The 15888-nt window shown below is 41.8% G+C and overlaps 1 protein-coding gene across 12 annotated transcripts in view; it reads left to right on the top strand.

The window, feature by feature from the left end:
• The window catches only part of Magi2 (membrane associated guanylate kinase, WW and PDZ domain containing 2), a 1273508-nt gene that overhangs the window by 882343 nt on the left and 375277 nt on the right, over positions 1–15888 (top strand). The gene's annotated exons all lie outside the window — the stretch shown is intronic.

Raw genomic sequence — 15888 nt, 5'->3', positions numbered from 1 at the left:
ATCAAGTAGGGGCGCCCTCAGCCTAGAGGCAGGCTAGGCCCCCAACTACTATAAAACCAGCATCTTGAGGCCCCTTCAATGGTGGCTCTGTTTCAGGGCACCCCTGACTGTCTCTCTGACAGAAGGCAGCTATACTCTTGCATGCTTGCTGAATAAAAGTACAACTTTGCTTTTAGGCTCTATGTGATTCTTCCACAACCTTCTGCATCATCGGGAGAGTCAGGCCCGGGACTATGGGGACTCTCCCCCTGTCTCCGCCCATGACAGTCATTTTTTCTTCATACTAAATAAATCAGTGGCCACTTATTTTGTTATTTTTATCTAAGAATCTATGAATATTTTTTTCTATTTCTCATCTATCTGTTAGTTTTTCACTTTGGGATTACTGGGCCTTGTACTCTGCATCTCCTCAGTGAAGTATATCCTCAGATATTTTACTTCAGATACTCACTAAGGGTCTCATTAACTCACCAAATTGGTTGGGCTGGACTCCACCATGTGACCTTCTTTTCTTTTTTCACATTCTTAAATTCTTTTATTGGTACATTCTAGATATACAACACAATAACATTTCTCATTGGGAATTGTACCTTTACATAATGCATCTTGGTTCTTATTTTTTCCCCTTTCCTAGCCCTCCCTTCACGCCCTCCACCCTTCCCTATTTACAAAGACTTTATTTCCATTTTTTCCATTTCTCATCATTTTTTCCTTTCCCTTCTTTCCTTTCCCCTGCCCCTCCCACTACCCCTACCCCTTTGGATCTTTTCTTCCTATTTTACATTATCGATTATTCCTTCTAATCATTGGTACATTTTAGGTATACAATATAATGACATTCATCATTGGAAATTTGCACCTTTACATAATCTCTCTTGGTTCTTATTTTTCACCCTTGCCCAGCCCTCCCTTCAACCCCTCCATTCCTCCCTATTTACAAAGATTTTGTTCCTATTTTTCCATTTTCTCATATTAATCCCATTCCCTTCTATCCTTTCCCCTAGTCCTCCCACTTCTCTCCCCTTTGCCCCTTTTCTTCCTATTTCACATTACCTATTATACATTTTAGTCCTTATTTACACTTTCAGTTTCTCACACCAGAGACACTATTCAGTATTTACACATGTGTGTCCCATTTATTTCACTTAAGAGTATCGCCTCAATGTGCATCCACTTAGCTATTAATGTCTCTAACTTCTCATTTTTTATGGCTGAGTAGTACTCCATTTTATAAAAAAAACCACATTTTCTTTATCCAGTCTCCAGTTGATGGGCATTTGGGCTGTTTCCAAGTTTTAGCTTTCACAAATTGTGCTGCTATGAACATGGGTGTACATGGATCACTATGGTATGATTCTTTTAATTCTTTGGGGAAGATCCCCACAGTGGAATAGTGGAGTCAAATGGGACTTCCAGTCCTAGTTCTCTGAGGTGTCTCCATACTGACTTCCACAGTGGTTGCACCAGTCTACACCCCCGCCAGCAGTGGAGCAGGGTTCCTCTTTTCCCACAGCCCTGCCAGCATTTGTTAATGGTTGATTTCATGATAGCAGCCATTCTTTCTGGAGCGAAGTGGAATCTCAGCATTGTTTTCATTTGCATCTCTCAAATGACCAGTGATGCTGAACATTTTTTCATGTATTTATTTGCTATTTCTACTTCTTTGTCTGAGAAATGTTTGTTCATTTCAGATGCCCATTTTCGGATTGGGTCTTTAAATTTGAGAGATCTGATCTTTTTAAGTTCTTTATAGATTCGAGATAGTAGACCTTTGTCTGAGGAAGAGTAGGTGAAGATTTTGTCCCACATTGTGGGTTGTCTCTTCATACTGCTGGTGGTTTCTCTTGCTGTGCAGAAGACTTTTAATAAGAAGAGATCCCACTTGTTGATTGTTTATACTAGTTCTTGGGCAACTGAGGTTTCGTTCATAAAATCTTTTCCTACACCGATGTCTTCAAGGGTTCTACCTAAGCCCTGTTCCAACTGGTTCAGAGTTTCTATTTTAATATTTAGATCTTTAATCCATTTTGATTTTAGTTTAGTGCATGGCGAGAGATATAGGTCTAGTTTTAAGCTTTGACAAGTTAAAGCCCAGTTTTTCCAGCACCATTTATTAAAGAGGCTATCTTTCCTCCAGTGAGGGCATTTGGCTCCTTTATCGAAGATGAGATGGCTTAGTGTGTCTCGCGTTGTTTCTGCATCTTCTAATCTGTTCCACTGGTCCTCAAGCCTGTTTCTTTGCCAGTACCATGCTGTTTTTATCACAGTAGCTTTGTAGTAGAGTTGCAGGTTGGGGATTGTGATACTCCCTGCCATGTCTCTGGTACCTAGAATTGCTTTTGCTACTCTGGGTTTCTTCTTGTTCCAAATGAATTTTTGGATTGTTTTCTCAAGGTCCATGAAGTATGCTGCTGGGATCTCAATTGGAATTGCATTAAATCTATATAGCAGTTTTGGAAGTATGGCCATTTTCACTCTATTAATCCTTCCTACCCAGGAGCAGGGGATGTCTGTCCATTTTCTGATATCATCTTCAATCTCTCTTTTCAGAGTGACAGTTTTCAGAGAAGAGGTCTTTGATTTCTTTTGTTAGGTTGATTCCTAGGTATTTCAGTTTTTTGGATGCTTTTGTGAAAGGAATTATTTGCCCTATTTCTCTCTCAGTGAGTCTGTCATTTGTGTAGAGGAAAGCTATTAATTTTTGTGTGTTGATCTTCTAACCAGCTACTTGACTGAATTTGGTTATTAAGTCTAGAAGACTTTTGGTGGAGTTCTTGGGGACTTCTATATAGAGTATCATGTCATCTGCAGATAATGACAATTTGACTTCTTCATTACCTATCTTTATTCCTTTTATTTCTTTCTCTTGTCTAATTGCTGTGGCTAATGTTTCCAGAACTATATTGAACAAGAGTGGTGATAGTGGACATCCTTGTCTTATTCCTGATTTGAGTGTGAAGGATTTCAGTTTTTGACCATTTAGTATGATATTGCCTGTTGGTTTTTCATAAATAGCTTCTATCAGTTTGAGGTAGAGACCATCTATTCCAATATTTTGTAGAGTTTTTATCATAAATTCATGTTGGATTTTGTCAAATGCTTTTTCTGCACCTATGGAGATAATCATATGGTTTTTGTCCTTGGCTCTATTGATATAGCGTATTACATTGATTGATTTTCGTATATTGAACCATCCCTGCATCCCTGGGATGAATCCCACTTGATCAGGGTGTATGATCTTCTTGATGATCTTCTGCATTCTATTTGCCAGTATCTTATTAAGGATTTTTGCATCTATGTTCATTAGTGAGATTGGCCTATAGTTCTCCTTTTTGGTTGGTTCTTTCTCTGCTTTGGGGATCAAGGTGATGCTTGCTTCCAGGAATGAATTTGGGAGTATTGCTTCCCTTTGAATTTCATTGAAGAGTTTAAACAGTAGTGGCAGTAGTTCCTCTCTAAATGTCTTGTAGAATTCAGCAGTGAAGCCATCAGGGCCCAGGCTCTTCTTAGTTGATAAGTTTTTAATTGCATTTTCAATTTCATTGGTTGATATGGGGTTGTTCAGAATTTTTAGGTCTTCTTCATTCAACTTTGGTAATTCATATGTATCTAGAAATCTGTCCATTTCTTCTGTGTTGTCCATCTTATTGGCGTATAGGTTCTGGAAGTAGGTATTGATGATCCTCTGGATTTCTGCTGGGTCTGTTGTAATTTCACCCTTTTCATTCCTAAGTGCATGGAATTGGGCCTTTTCTTTCCTTTTTCTGATAAGGTTGGCTAAGGGTTTGTCAATTTTGTTGATTCTTTCAAAGAACCAACTCTTGGCTTCATTGATTTTTTTGTATCATTCTCTTAGTCTCCATTGCATTGATTTCTCCTCTGATCTTTATAATTTCCTCCCGTGTATGAGCTCTGGGTTTGTCCTGCTCTTGTTTTTCTAGAAGCTTGAGGTTCAGCATCAGGTTGTTTAATTGGGCTCGTTCTGTTTTCCTAATATGCATATTCAGTACTATGAATTTCCCTGACAAGACTGCTTTCATTGTGTCCCATAGATTCTGATATGTTGTATTGTCATTGTCATTTAATTGAAGGAACTGTCTGATTTCTTCTTTAATTTCCTCTGTGACCCATTGGTTATTTAGAAGTGTGTTGTTCACTTTCCACGTGATTATGAAATTTTTTGAGTTTCTTTTGCTATGGATATCCAGTTTCATCACACTATGGTCTGATAATATACAGGGGATAACTTCAATTCCTTTGCACTTACTTAAACATGTTCTATGAGCAAGTATGTGGTCTATTTTGGAGAATGACCCATTTGCAGCTGAGAAGAATGTGTATTCTGATTTTGTGAGATGGAAGACTCTGTAAACATCTGTTAAGTTCATTTGTTTAAGAGTTCGATTGAGTTCTAGTATTTCATTACTTATTTTTTGTCTAGTTGATCTATCTATTTGTGACAGTGGGGTGTTGAGGTCCCCCACTACAATTGTATTAGTGCATATATGACTTTTCATGTCTGTTAGTATTTGTTTTATATAGTTGGGTGCACTAGTGTTTGGTGCATAGATATTTATGATTGTCATGTCTTCCTCTTGGATTAGGATGTAGTGTCCTTCTTCATCTCTCTTAATCAGTGTTAGTTTGAAATCTACTTGATCTGCAAAGAGGATAGCTACTCCTGCTTTTTTTCAGGTTCCTGTCGCATGCAGTATTGTTTTCCACCCTTTAACTTTCAGTCTATGAGTTTCGTTTTGAATTAAGTGTGTTTCTTGTATGCAGCATATTGTTGGATTTTGCTTCTTGACCCATTCTGCCAGTCTATTTCTTTTGATTGGTGAATTGAGACCATTAACGTTGATGGTTATAACTGAAATGTATTGACTTGTCATTGCCATGACTTTTTCTTTTTGTTGGGTTCTCCCCCTTTCCATTTAATTTCTTGTCATGCCAGATGGGTTCATTCTGCTTTGCTTCCTGGGGTTGTGATCCTCAATGTCTGTTCCTAGGATAGTGTGTAAAATTCTTTGGAGTGCTGGTTTGGTATTCACGAAGTTCCTAAGGTGCTCCTTGTCATGAAAGTATCTTATTTCTCCATCCATTTTGAAAGATAGTTTTGCAGGGTACATCAATCTGGGTTGGAGGCTGTTTTCTTTTAGGGCTTGGAATATGTCACTCCAAGCTCTTCTTGCCCTGATGGTTTGTGTTGAGAAGTCTGCTGTGACTCTGATGGGCTTTCCTTTGTATGTGATTTGTTTCTTTTCTCTGACTGCTTGGAGAACTTTGTTCTTCTGTTGAGTTTCTGGAATCTTAACAATTATATGCCTATGTGTAGATTTTTTTTTGATCAAGGCTATTTGGAGTCCTATATGCCTCACTCATCTGTATGTCAAGCTCTTCTCCCCTGCTTGGGAAGTTTTCTGCCATTACTTCTGTAAACAGTTTTTTTAATGTCATCTGCACTCTCTCCTGTTTCTTCATTGACTCCAATCAGTCTTATGTTATTCTTCTTTGCATCATCTAGCAGCTGCTGGATTGATTTCTCATGTCCCCTTATAATTTTGAAGCAATTTTTCTTTTCCTGGTCATTAATTGCAATCTTATCTTCTATATCTGAAATTCTGTCCTCACATTGGCTTATTCTGCTGTGTAGACTTTCAATGGAGTTTTTCATCTCCTGGAATTCTATTTGCATCTGTTTTATGGATTTCATTTGTTTCCTATGTTGGGATTCCATCATGTTTCTGAGCTCCTCTCTAGATTTATTAATCATGTCTTGCACTAGGAGCACAATTTCTCCTGTTATCTGAGAAATTATTTCTGATTTCATTTTTTCCAGATCCCCTTTTGTTTCCAGTTCAGTGGGCCCAGGTAGTTGAGTATCAGAGTGTTCCATCTCATTTCCCTTTGGGGTTGCTGTAGGTGATCTGGAAGTCTGGTTTTGAGACTTATTTACATGTTTTCTCATTTTGACTGGGGCGGCGGGGGGGGGGGGGGCGCTGTTGGCACCTGCACAGATTACCTCCTCTGAGGTGGGAGAGGTCGGACAGCGGCCGGGAGCAGGGGTAGGGATGGTGGCCCAAATGCCTTTTGCTCTGGGCTGGGCGCAGCAGGAGTGGTGGTGCCAGGGAAGCCCTTTCCTCTGGACCAGGAGCAGTGGGACAGTGGTTCAGAAACCCCTACCTCTGGGCCGGGAGCAGCGGGACTCAGTACCATGGTCTGGTGGTCCGGTATCCTCTGCGCCTTTGTAGTGTGGAACCAGGTGGCTGTACAGAGGAGCGGGGGGGGGCGGTCCAGTGGCTTGTTGCCGATTCGGTGTGTTCTATGCGACTAGCGACCTCGGTAGGGCATGCGCAGACCTGCCTGTTTGCAGCCATGCTAATTGTTTATCTCTGTATATTCAAAATATTCCCTCAAGTTGTGACTCTAGATGCCCTTCAGGTTCTTAGCAGACAGGCATAGCTGGTGGCCCCGTTATTGGGCAGCTCTAGAGCTTGTGACCTTGGCAAAGAGGAAGGCCAACTCCAAGACAAGTCAACCTTCAGAAGGTGTATGGAGACACAGGTGATGGCTTTACCGGCGCATAGTGAGTTTGAGAGAATACAGGTAATTCAGTCGGAAATATCTTAACAGCCATGGGAAGCAGAATTCTGAAATAGGGATAATTGAGGTGGGGGTAAATTTTAGACACAAGAAAAGCCCAAAGATGCAGTGATAATTTTGTGTGCACCATCGGGCACTTGATTTTAGTCACTCTCCGGGCACCTTTAGCTTTCTGTCTTGAGGATGAGCACCTCCAGGCAGAGCGCGTCCATGTTTCATGGTTCTCAGGATGGCGGCCGCTGAGAGCTTGATGCAATGCCCTGAAAACCAGCCCAACTCAGAAGCATTCAGGCTTCAGCTCCTAAAATGATCAGGGAATGAAAATTTCAAGAACACTTTTTAAGCTCAGCACTAATGGTCAAACTGCTTTCAGTTGTGTGTAGGCGTGCTAGGTGGCAGACTCTGAAATCATTTGTGACATAAATTGGGCAACCAAGGATGTATGGTTTCCGCCTCCAGCTGCTCTTGAGGTTCACCAGGAATGGAGTGTTTGGGGTGGCCGTATTAGAAACCGTGCATTTCTCCACGCACTTTCCAGTTAATCCATCTTCAAAGGAAGATGTTTTCATTGCTGAGTAGTGAACAGGAAAAGATTAATTTTAAAGGCAAACAAAATAGAAGAGCCTAAACAGCCCACTAATGATGCCATTTTCCCATTTCCTGCTCTCGGTGCACTGTGCACCCATGAATGATGGGGTGAGCTTGGGGCTCTGGAAACGCGTGTCTTGTGGAGGAAATCCATTTCTACGCAGCGCAGAGCCCAAGTACAGGTGCAGCAAGCAAGCAAACAGTGCCAGCTGCTCCCTTGGCTGTGCTTCCTTAAAGAGAAATTAAAGACCAAACCTGGGGTCAGAGGGAGCACAGAACTGCTAAGGGAAGCACTGGTCTTTCTTGACTTTGGCCCCTTATGAGTGGCTAATTTAAGGTTTTACCGAAGGATGCCTGCACAATCTTATCGGACTACAGAGGAATACATCATAGCTGTCAGAGGAACATTGCTTCTTTTTACTTTTAACGTTAATTCATTCTTGTGATGAGCTTATGCTCCCAGAGAACAGCATCTTTGGGGAGTCTATCAGAAGAAAGAGCATATTACTCATGTCAGAGGGTCAAAACAGCACGCATGGTGATGCCTGCTCCCTCCCACCAGCCAACACTTACCCAGTGTGTGACAGCATCCCACACACGGACTGTCAAGGGCGACAGGGATGAAGCATCATTCCATGTGACATAAACAGCAGCTAATCACAAAACTGTTGGTTTTGATATTGTTCCTCAGTCATTTTTGACACTTTATTGCTTCATGGACATTCTGAAACTTACTGGGATTGTGGGGAGACGTAGTGAACAGTAGGGGAAGCTGAACTCCGCGTTTCTAGAGCCTATATTTGGGGAATGTTTTCTTCCCTATATATCAAACTGGAAACTGTTACGACTGTCTTGTGCTTAGCGTCGTAGTGAGTGTGCTGGACTGCGATTCTGCACTTGGGCGTGCAGATCGATGCCTAGAGCACCCTCGGTGGGCATGTCATGTTATTATCTCCTGGAAGTGTGTTATTAGTGCTCTGGGACAGTTTTCATCATGCACTTCACTGGGATGCAGTTGGCACCAGCGCACCCGCCCTGGTGCTGGGCTTGTCTCTGCACATACCCACAAGTCCCGTCTGCTGTCAAGACCTGGGCCCAGGGGCTGGATGAAAAGGTGAATGAAATACCAGGATACGGTTCCTGCACGTGAGCCAAAGCCAGACTTTATTTTTAAACTGAGTCTTTTCAGGTAAACAGCCTTTGCTTCATTCCTTTGCTTTCTGTTTAGAGGCTTTTGTGCCCCAGGAGAAGAAAATGTTGCAGAGTACATGTTCCTTTTGCCTGATTTCTCCCTCAAATTCCAGAGTGCTGTTATGGGTCAATTTGTAGGAAGTTGAAAGAGCAAGACCTTCTGTATGGAAAGAAATGTGCTGTTGCCCAGAGGAGGCCTTGCTAATCTGTAACTTGCCTTGTCCCTGCCCGCGTGGTAAAGAAACAGAACAGGGAGAAGTTGCTGAGGGACAGCTGTGGGGCTTCCTGGGCCTCTCCACAGCCCTCAAGGGTCCTGGTGTCCCCACCAGCGCAGAGCCGGCAGCAGCAGGCCATCTGGGCGCCATCCCCGTCCAAGTTCTAATGCTCCAGGCTCCTGCTCACTCTGCCACCTTTCCTGAGTCTCCCTCTTCGTGCCTTCCCTCTTCGGTGCTGCTGCTGTAGTCAGTGCTACAGAAAACTGTGGTGCGTGTCTGAGGGTCCGATATGCCTCCTGCACCGGGCCTGTGAATAGCAGAGGCCCACGGGGCAGGCGCCCTGAGCACACTGCGCACTGAACAGGGTCAGCCAGGTGGAATCAAGCAGCAACAGCTGCTGAGGAAAGCGCTGGAAGGGGGGCAGGCCAAGTCTTTTTTTGGCTGAGTTTTTTCTTTCAGTTTTGGTTTGGGTTTTTGGTTTATTTGTTCTTAGCCATAAGCGTGAAAGCTTGGTGTGAATTCCCTTGTGAGGAGCCTCTCCAAGCACCACCCGGCAGTGGCTGTGGTCCAGTCCAGGGCTCCGGGGTCTGTGGCGAGGACCTTCTCCTCCGGGAGGCCGCCTATCCGGGCTCTCTGGGGCTGACTGGGCAGCCTTGGCCTGGCACCCTCCAAGTGGCACGTTCCCCTCACTGGTTTCCACTTCATTGCCCTGGGCTCCTCTCGGGACTGTTGAATTGGGTAATGGCTGTCTCCCTGGCCTGGACCTCGGAAGGGGGTTCATTGCTAAACTCACCACACGATCTTTTCCTGAAAACTCTCCAGGGACTTCCTTATGTGTGGGACCTTGTTCAACAAGGCCTCCACCTGCTTCCTGGCTCAGCGGGCTCTCTTCTGTGAGGATGTGTGCACCCTCGAGAAAGGATGTTCACATTTCTTGCAGGACTTGGATGTGTTTTAGGCAATGGAGATGTGCTGTCTTAATAGCAGAGACTCGGGGAAAGGCCCCCTTCCAATCAAAATCTGTTGATTTTGCCTGTAGCAAGGAGCTGCTTGTTTTCTAGGCTCCTGATCGTCAGTCTGCTGATGGAGGCGAATGTGGCTTACGTATCGCAGGAGAAATGCCCATGCTGTATGCTTAATGACTGAAACATGAGCCATTCGGGGGTTCTCTGTGACCTCCGGCTTTAGAAGATGATGTTTGTAACTCCAGTGCCTGTGGGCGTATGACTTCCGGTAGCTTTTGCCTGCAGTTCTCAGCATGTGAACTCACTTGTGCCTCTGCTTTGTTTTCTTGGCTTACGAAGTTTTTCAAACTGGCACAGAGTGTACGGGGTAGGCTCAGCTGGAGGTGACTTAAAAGAAAATATTGGGGAAACTGGCAGAGAGCTGTCCACTGGTGAGAGGCAGGCCCTGCTGAAACCTCAGCAGAGAGAGACGCTGTCCTGCAGCTGAGTAGGGGAGGACTTGGCAGCTTGAACTTCTGACCAAGCATCTGTGCCACTGGGTTTAAGGGAGATGACTCTTCTTAAAGTGTGTCCACTAATGGAGGACATAGCCTCGCAGGCTGACGTCTGTTGAACTTTTATTACAAGCCAGAAATGTGTTCGGCCCTCTTACCACATTATCTCATTTTAATCCTCGCCACAGTGCTAGGTGCTAAGTACTTTAATGGTCCCACTTACAGATCAGGAGACCAAAGTAGGGAAGGGTTAAATCAGTGATCCCACAGGACACAGGAAGCAAAGTGGCAGAGCTGGAAACAGACTTTCAAAGCCAAGCTCTAGAACCTCGGAGTCAGTTAGTGATTGGTAGAGAGCTCAGGCAGGCCCATGGTGGGGACAGGACATGAGGTCTGAAGGGATTGCTGAGAGTCACACACTCAAGTGGCAACTCCTGGGTAGGACAGAGTGTTAGTTATCCCTGTATCTCATTGTGCTGTAATGATTATTTTCCTCTCTTTCCCTTTGTTTCTTCCCCCTTCTGCAAAAGTCAATATATGTCTTCCCATTCATTTCCTGAATTTGTCTACTTTCCAGTATTTTAAGCTCTTACCCCCTTTTCTCCCACTCTCTTTCTTAAGCCTGGGGTAGAGCAGCCCATTCATTGCCGTTCTCTGAGTTCCATTATTTCCTTTTATGTGGGGAGAAAAGGCATAATATAGGAGGAAGAATGAGCCGAAGTCATCCCTTTTCATTTTCCCTCACTCATTTATTCCCTCTCCATAAGAAACTGGAGAAAAAGAAACTCTGACAAAAGAAGGAGGAGTTGAAGTGAGTCTTATTCCTGCAGCAGGCCACCTCTCCCGTTTCTATGCACCTCTCCATTTGTAGTAAGTTATCACAGCAGCCTGTTGTCTCTCCTCTGAAAGCCAGAAGCCTATTTTGATTCCTTGACGTCTGGGAAGGCTTGTATGGAGTTATTAGATTTGAGTACATGATTTTGCTTTTCCTCTGTGAGGGCTTTTCATTTTATTTTCCAGATTCTCCTCAGAATACTGCTGTTGTGATTAGCTTAACTGAGATGATCTATGCCACCACTGTGATCTAGAACTATTTCTACCCATGCACAGAATGTCTGCCTGGATTCGACCAAATTAGCTAAAGTTTTAACATGCTAAGTCTTCATGCTTTAGTCTTAGCATAAATTAATGTCTGAGTCTATTGCTAAAAAACAGTATGTGAGGACAACTGATATCTGGGAGCAATATTTTATATCAATTCCTGTTTTCTTCTGACATGACAGTCACGTGACTATACCATTTGCCTTGATGACGCTGAGAAATAGCAATGCTTTGCTTCTTTGATTAGCTAAGAAAAGTGTGCTATAGTTGGCCATATAGAATCCTGAAATATAAAAAATCCTAACATCTTACGTTGTTGGAAAACCCACGCTTAGGGTTCAAACCAATTGCATTTCTGCCTCTAAAACTGATATAAAGAGAATCAGGAAAAAAAAAACATATTCTCTTCCCTTAAGGTAGTGTCCAGTGCTTCCCCACTCCTCCCTCTGACTCTTCCCCCAGGTGTGGCTCCAGCTGAAGGAACTCATGACCTTTGGTGAAAGTATTAAACACAAGCCAGAAAGCACTTCCCTGCAAAGCCACAGGATGCCCTCACGGGGCCAGACCCCTCTACAGCATTCTGCTAGCTTGAACAGAAGTGGAGAAAATTCAGGGGAGAAAAGTGTCCTAACTTTCCAAAGAAATAGCTAGATTATTGACTAGAAAGATCAGCCTGGAAGACTGAAGGCCAGGAAGAAATTTAAAAAACAAGAATATGGATAAGGTGAGCAAGGACTGCATCATCAGATCTTGAGATACAACAATTAGCAGTTGTCCTACCATGCCTGTGTGTGCACTTCAAACATGTGAGGTATGGTAGCCACACTCCACAACCCTGCATTCCTTCCAAAGCTGTCTGGCCCTGAATGTGACAGTTGAAAGTAGGTAAGCAGTTAAGCTGAAATTGAGATACTAAAAAAAGAAAAGACACAGATATACTTCAGATGTAAGATTTTAATAGCAGGAAGAAAGGGCTTGACATTTGATGTCTTGGGGAAGGAGAGAACCTTTGGATTTTATAATGGTAATTCTTATTTTGATCACCTTCTGTCTTTGGGCCTTTGAGGTGTTTATAGGCAGTGGCAGTAAAAAGTAAACCTGGGAATTACAAGCAAATAAAATGCCAATGAGGATATTTTATCACATAATTAACTAGTTATAGTTGGCAAAGTCTTAGGGGAAGAATTAAAATTTCTCATTAAAATGAGATTTTTAACATTATCTAATATTAAACATTGTCACACCTTGTTCACATTTACCTCATGCTACTACCATTAATAATAATGGAATGAGTATTTTTCATATGCATGTTGAATAAGTTACTCATTCTTTTTATAATATAAGGTAATGTTTCAGTGCATTTTATTGTATGATATTTTAAGACATGTAGAATAATATAGTCAATATCAAAAGAGGTAAATAAACTGTAAAGGAAACATTTGGAATAAATTTGGTAAATTGTTTCTAATTAAGCATTAAATCATTTTATCATTTGTGGAATTCTAGACAGAATCGCATACAACCTGTATCCTTGAGACCCACAGTCAAGGCACAGCCCACTTTTTCTGAGTTTCACTGATTGGATACAAAATCTATAGGGAATTTGTTTACTGCATGTTTAATCATGGCTCGATTTAGCATCTTTAAAATGTTTTCATTGTACAGCCCTGTCATCATTATAATCAAAATATCAAAAGAGATAATAATATCCATTAATCTCAAAATTAGTATGCTTCTATTTTTATAAGGCCAAGTATAAACTGGTTTTGGCAAAAGAAAAAGCTAATATCACCTGATATTTTTGCCAGGCCTACACTGGATTGTTTTTGCTACTAATGCTCAAAATATCTAGATGAATATAAAATTGCTAAGCATCAGATGAGGAAGACTCAATTTTTAATAAATTAATAATTTAATATTTAAGCCATCTCACATAGAATGTGAATAAGTTATCGTTCAGATATCATTGTTATTTCATTATGCCTTTCTTTGAATTAGGGATCCTGAACTCTAAAGATTTAAAAAATTCTGATTTGATTTTATAGTTCTTAAAAACTGATTGCAGACTATAGAAAATGTAGAATGCACTTAAATATCCAAATATTTTAAGGACTTGATGCTAGAAGTCTATTTCTTGAAGTCCTTGATAATTTCCTTATGGATTCTGGCTTTCTCTAAATCTGTTTCTTCTTCAACATTATTTTCAATAATCTTTCAAAAATGCTGCTATTCTAGTGACGAACTTGAGCCAATGCACTCCTAAATCAGATTTAAAGTTATGAAGATATACTTCTCGGGCATCTAAGAAAAATGCAAACTGCGTGTTTGTGATGTCACGGTGCCGACATCCGTACCTGCGTGGAGCATGGGATAAACTTTGCATCCACCACCTGCATTTCTTCTCTTCCAAGATTTGATTTTTCTTGTTTTTGGCAGACCAGTTACATAAGTATTTTTGGAGTAAGCTTCTGATTAAACACCTACATGTAAAACTGTTAATATGATTTGCAAAGCCAATAAAATACCTGATAAATAGAACTGCTTCATTTAGCCTGGGAGAAGGAGCCGACTGTCCCATTCTGTGATCATACTGAATTTTAAAAGTGAGTTACCAACCACTGCTTCCCTTGCTCTCATTAATTAGCTGTTATTAGCATCTAAAGAAAGTCCAGAGCAAACAGGCAAACTATGGTCTGACTTCACCCCTTCAATCACCTTCGGAAAGTCCTGTCAGCAAGTGTTGCAAAGCATTACCGAAACACTCACACACCCCTAAATAAAGTTAGTAATCACAGAGGCTAATGAAAAGTTCAGTGAATTAGCAGGAAATGGAATAAAGGTATTCATAAATCAAATAGGTATTTTCTTTTGCTTAAAAACAAAAAGCATTGCCTACGACTGTGATTCCAGTGGAGAAATTGAGCTCATAGAGAAGTTTGGTATGTGTTACCTGGCTCTACAAGGTGAGGAAACTAGATACCATGGACTGGACAGAATTCGGAGTCCAGCACCTTGAGCGTGAGGGAACCTTCCTACAAGGACTTCTGCATTTCCCTTTCCTGGTTGTGACCCTGCTGGACTCAGAGAACTCAGTGAGCTGGCAATACTGTGTCTGAAATGATTACAAGGTCTAAAAACTACCATTCTTTATTTTTTCTGGTACAGGGGATTGAACTCAGGACCTTGCGCTTGCAAGGCAGGTGTGGTGCCACTGAGCTAAATCCCTGGCCCAGTAACGAGGCCTAAAGTGGAGGCCCCTGGGGAGACTCTCCGGAAATAAACACGTTCCAACATCTGGGGCTGGGGAGCATCCCTGAGAGGTTTTAGGCTTTCCTCTTCTGAAGTATTTCCAAAAGTTAGAAAATTCCCTTTTTCTCCATTTGCAGCCTTACCTGTGGATTGTGCCCCCAAGTTGTGTAAAGGATTTTCAGGGATACTGTTAATTGTGTCATGAGAGAAATTAAGAAACTTCTAGTTGCTTCATCACAAGAAATGATTTACAGTTAAAAATCCAGAAAGCTAAATATATTCAGAAATGGAGAATGTTTTCCTATTTTTAATAACTTTCCTGGAATACTTTTAACTTTGAATATTAGCACTGAACTCAGGCATCTAAGGTAATGTTAAGATTGCATTAGGCCCACTTAAAGTGAAACCTGTACTCTGTCAGGTCTTTCAACTGTAGAACTATCTACCCATTTACATTTACATGCGTGCCTTCAAATCCGATGCATTTCACCTCTCTCATCAATCCTAGGTCCCTCTTTTAAAAGCAAAAGGTTTTCTGGAACACAGAGTAATTCAGCCTAAGCATTGTTTCCTTGAAGTGTGGTTCGGAGACCAGAATAACCTGTGAACTTGTTAAAAATCTAGTCTCAGGCTTCCCCACACCTGGGAGGCAGGGTCTGCATTTGTATTCTATCAGTGTGGCCCCAGGACTCGTGCACACATCCAAGTCTGGGAAGTGCTGGGCTGGAACATGTCCTCCGAGAGGGAGTGGGGCGTGGTGGTTGGGAAATGGATTCCAGATCTGAAAGTAATCAAGGAGGCCAATCAAAAGTTCTGTGAATCAGCTGGAAGTGGAAAAGGTATTCCCAACTGCAGTCCTCAGTAGCCAGGCAGCCTTGGGCAAGTTACTGAACCTCTCACGGCTTCAATTTCTCAATCTATAAAGATGGCAATGCTTGCAGTACCTACATCTTTGACTTCTCATGAGAATAAAATGAATATGTACTTTACAAGAAAAGTACTGGTATGTAACAAAAGCTATATAAGAGTTAATCACTTATTAAATGATTATTATATTTTCTTCATTACAGTTATTAAATGTGATTAATAAAAAGCTTTCCTTTTTATGCCATGTGAAGAAAATATTGAATAAATTACTAAGAAAATAACAGTACTTTGAGAATAAAATGTACATATTTATTCTTTATTTTTACTTGTGTGATGCTAATGAGGCCAAGGCTTTGAGTCTAATCCCTTTGTCAATCAATTAGCGTGTCATGAAAGAGGAATAAACAATGAAACAAGAAGCAAATCTATTTTTCCACTGGAGTTCCAGGAGGGAAACTCTACCACCCTCCCCTCCTACAGAAAGCCTTGCCTCTAAGCCTCCTGGCCTGTCCCCAGCCCTAGGGAGCCGCAGCACAAATGCTTGGTGTGGCTGATAAATGCATCTGAGAAAAGAAAACCATCTCAGGAACAGGACCAAATAAGGACGTGTAAAAT

Source organism: Heterocephalus glaber, unplaced genomic scaffold (assembly GCF_053883595.1).
Source record: "Heterocephalus glaber isolate CG9 unplaced genomic scaffold, H.glaber_assembly_v1.0 deba00000676, whole genome shotgun sequence".
NCBI classification, from domain to species: Eukaryota; Metazoa; Chordata; class Mammalia; order Rodentia; family Bathyergidae; genus Heterocephalus; species Heterocephalus glaber.
The sequence above is the reverse complement of the archived record's forward strand: the minus strand, read 5'-3'. Positions and strand labels throughout refer to the sequence as shown.